At 40.3% G+C, this 4,263-nt stretch overlaps 1 long non-coding RNA gene across 1 annotated transcript; it reads left to right on the forward strand.

Moving 5' to 3' along the window:
* Positions 1-496: 496 nt before the first annotated feature.
* On the forward strand, positions 497-3,814 carry LOC118764177. The gene is made up of 3 exons (XR_004999961.1): positions 497-634; positions 2,301-2,305; positions 3,792-3,814. It is a non-coding gene; the product is annotated as an uncharacterized LOC118764177 (long non-coding RNA).
* The last annotated feature ends 449 nt before the right edge of the window (positions 3,815-4,263 follow it).

The raw sequence follows: 4,263 nt of genomic DNA on the forward strand, positions 1-4,263 counted from the left end.
ATTCATTTATAATTGTAATAACAGTATGAGAAAGCAAAATGTTTTCAATTCTGTCAGCATACAAGTGGCCCTCAAAAACCTTTCTGCAATTAAAGTGGCCCACAATGTAATTCGAATTGGTCAGGCCTGTTCAAGGAAAAGGTCTCCTTAGAAACCGAAATTAAAATACAAAGGCCACTTGAAATCTGATTCGAGGAAATAATATCCACATGAGAAGTTGTGAAATAATTACAATTGAAAGGGTTTGGGGGAAAAAAAGATATTCAGTATATCAATGCATTTTGAAGAAGAATCACATTAAACACATACAATTGAACTTAAATGCAAGGAAAGGAATAGTTAGCATGCTGAGCGAAATGCTTAGTGGTATTTCATCTACCATTAGGTTTTGAGTTCAAATTCCGCTGAGGCTGACTTTGCCTTTCATCCTTTGGAGTCGATAAAATTAGTACCAGTTGCATACTGGGGTCGATTTAACTTACTTAATCCTTTACCCCAAAATTTGAGGCCTAGTGCTTCCAGTAGAAATCATTTATTAAAATTGAAAAAGTGTGACACACTGAGATTCACATTTATTATATTAGATGTGTTTAATTTAGGGGAAACTTTATTTCTATTAAAGTGTATTATATATGTGTGTGTGTGTTTGGAAATTGTAGCTGTGATACCAGTGCCAGTGGCATGTAAGCGAACCATCCGAACGTGGCCGTTGCCAGCCTCACCTGGCCCCCGTGCCGGTGGCACATAAAAAGCACCAACCAATCGTGGCCATTGCCAGCCTCGCCTGGCCCCTGTGCCGGTGGCACATAAAAAGCACCATCTGATCGTGGCCATTGCCAGCGCCACCTCGACTGGCTTCCGTGCCGGTGGCATTTAAAAAGCACCAACCGATCGTGGCCATTGCCAACCTCGCCTGGCACGTAAAAAGCACCCACTACACTCACGGAGTGGTTGGTGGTAGGAAGGGCATTCAGCTGTAGAAACACTACCAGATCAGACTGGAGCCTGGTGCAGCCTCCTGGCTTTCCAGACCCTTGTCAAACCGTCCAACCCATGCTAGCATGGAAAGCGGATGCTAAATCATGATGATGATGTGTGTGTGTGTGTGTGTATTAAAGAAAGTAAAAATAAAACAAAAATGATAGTTTCAGTATGTTGGTGACAGGAATTTCTGTCAAAGTGAGGACATGGTTAAAAACGTTGTATATATCCTCCTTTCTCTCACATATCCACTCTTTCTCTCTCTTTTATTATTACTCCCACTGCCACCATCAACACTACTACTTTTAATAAAACATTGTCAACTCTCCCTAAATTTCCTTGCCTCTCTTTCTCTTCCACTCTTTTTCTTTCTTTCTTTCTTTCTTTCTCTCTCTCTTTGCCACCACCCTCACCATCTCTATGTCCACTATTACTCTCACCCATCATGAGGAATAGTAGGAGTGTCATTGAATAGTGAGAGAGGGAGTCTAAGTGTGACACACTGACACACAGAAATTAGTTTTCACATTTATTATATTAGATATATACATATGCACACCCATACATAAAAATATATCTTTCTTTCTCTCTATCTTTCTTCGTTGTGTGTGTGTGTGTGTGTGTGTATGAATGTGTGTGTGTATACACCAGAGCGTTAAAGAATTATAATAAACATGAAGCGATTAGAGGCAAAATTTGTTAGAGGCTATGGAAGGGATAATTTTAGTGATAATGATGATGAGGACAGCAACGATCTCTATGGTGATGGTGACGATGCTAACATGACTGCTGCTGCTGCTGCTGCTGATGATGATGGTGACGATGACGACGATGATGATGATGATGATGATAACGATAATGACGATGATGATGACGATGATGATGATGATGATGATGTTGTTAGAGGGCTGATATTCTTGTTGATAATGGAGTCACCAATGACAACACAAAAAGAAATTGTAAAAAATTGTAAAAAAAAAAAAATTATAACTAAGATTAAAAGAAATGTTTTTGGTTTTTTGTTTTAAACTACTTAAAATAGAATATTTTGTCCCCAAAGGGATTGCAATCCTCTGAAATTTTTACTACCAATTAAATTTCTGATATAGATTTTATTTGATAGATCAGTGTGTTATATTTTACTGCAGAAATTTGCTCTTAGAGACGATAAAATGAAAAATATAATATAATAAAGCACAATTTTAAAAAAATAAAAATAAAAAAATTTTAAAATAACAAAACAAAATGAAGCAAATGCTGGCTTCATTTCTAAATTGATTTAAATATTTTCATTTGGGTAAAATTTCTTTCTTCCTCAGATTTAGTTCATTCAGTTAGATAACTCAGCTTTTTTTTTCCCCACATACAGGCAGACTCACCAATAGGTATGTATGCATGACCCACATCTAATCCTCTTCATGTCTCTCTCTTTCTTTCTCTATCTCTCTCTCCACACCCACACTTGAGTGTGTGCCTCATTTGCTTTTCTATGTTGGCATCAGTTGGACAGTCCATGTGTCACCATGCCACATCTGTGATTCATGCCTTCTGTCCAGCCCTTTGAAATAGACGGGAGCAATGTGAAATAAAGCATCTTGCTCAAGGACACAACATGTCACTGGGAATTGAACTCATAACCTTACAATCATGAGCTGTTTGTCATTGTGTCTTACAGTATAAAGTAAAGGTGCATGGCTTAGTGGTTAGGGCATTTGACTCGCGATCATAAGGCCATGAGTTCAATTCCTAGTGATGCATTGTGTCCTTGAGCAAGACACTTTATTTTGTTGCTCCAGTTCACTCAGCTGGCAAAATTCAGTAGTACCTGTATTTCAAAGGGCCGACCTTGTCACACTTTGTTATTTTTTTATTGCCCACAAGGAGCTAAACATAGAGGGGACAAACAAGGACAGACAAAGGGATGAAGTCGATTTTATCGACCCCAGTGTGTGACTGGTACTTAATTCATGGACCCCGAAAGGATGAAAGGCAAAGTCAACCTGGGCAGAATTTGAACTCAGAACGTAATGGCAGACGAAATACCTATTTCTTTACTACCCACAAGGGCTAAACACAGAGAGGACAAACAAGGACAGACAAATGGATTAAGTCGATTATATCGACTCCAGTGCATAACTGGTATTTATTTAATCAACCCCGAAAGGATGAAAGGCAAAGTCAACCTCGGCAGAATTTGAACTCAGAACGTAACGGCAGATGAAATACTGCTAAGCATTTCGCCCGGCATGCTAATGTTTCTGCCAGTTCGCCACCTTGTCACAGTGTGTCACGCTGAATCTGCCTGAGAGCTACGTTAAGGGTACATGTGTCTGTGGAGTGCTCAGCATCTTGCACGTTAATTTCATGAGCAGGCTGTTCCGTTGATCATATCAGCTGGGACCTTTGTCATCATAACCGACGGAGTGCTCCTTCCTTTTTCACTCCATGACCCAGGCGTATTCTATGATGCTACTGGAATTGGTGAATCTGTCTCAAACAGGACTGAAGAGTTGTTGCAACTTCTATCAGTTATGGATGTGGTGGTTAAGAAGCTCGCTTTGCAACCATGTAGCTTTGGGTTCAATCCCATTGTGTGTCACCTTGGATAGGTGTCTTCTACTGTATCCCTAGGACGACTAATAACTTGTGGGTGAATTCAATGGACGGAAACTGTGTGGAAGGCCATCATGTATGTATGTGTGTGTACAAGTGTGTGTACACGTATGTGCATGTGTGTATGTATATGTGCATGTGTGTGTATGTGCATGCGTATGTGTCTGTGCATGCATGTGTGTATGTGTGTTAGTGAGTGTGTGTGTGTGTGTGTGTGTGCCTGTGTGTGTGTGAGTGTATGTGTGTAACTGAGAGAGAGAGAGAGAGAGAAAGAGAGTGAGAGTTAACAAGAATGAGGGCAGAAAGAGGTGTGCTGCTGAAGGGGAGTACATGGTTACCTAGAAAAAGGTGGGGATTTAGCAAGAAAGAGGTGTGCTGGAAACCTTTCAGTCTCCATCTATCAAATCCACTTACAAGGCTTCAGTCAACCTGGGGCTATAGTAGAAGACACTTGCCCAAGGTATCATACCGTGGGATTGAACCCAGAATCATGTGGTTGGGAAACAAGCTTCTAACCACACTTCCACACCTGCACACCACACACACACACACACACACACACACACATATATACATATATCCCCATCATCATCATTATTATCATGATGATGATCATTTAACATCTGCTTTCCATGCTGGCATGGGTTGGGCAGTTGGACTGAAGACTGG

This window comes from Octopus sinensis, linkage group LG7 (genome assembly GCF_006345805.1).
Source record: "Octopus sinensis linkage group LG7, ASM634580v1, whole genome shotgun sequence".
Taxonomy (NCBI): Eukaryota; Metazoa; Mollusca; class Cephalopoda; order Octopoda; family Octopodidae; genus Octopus; species Octopus sinensis.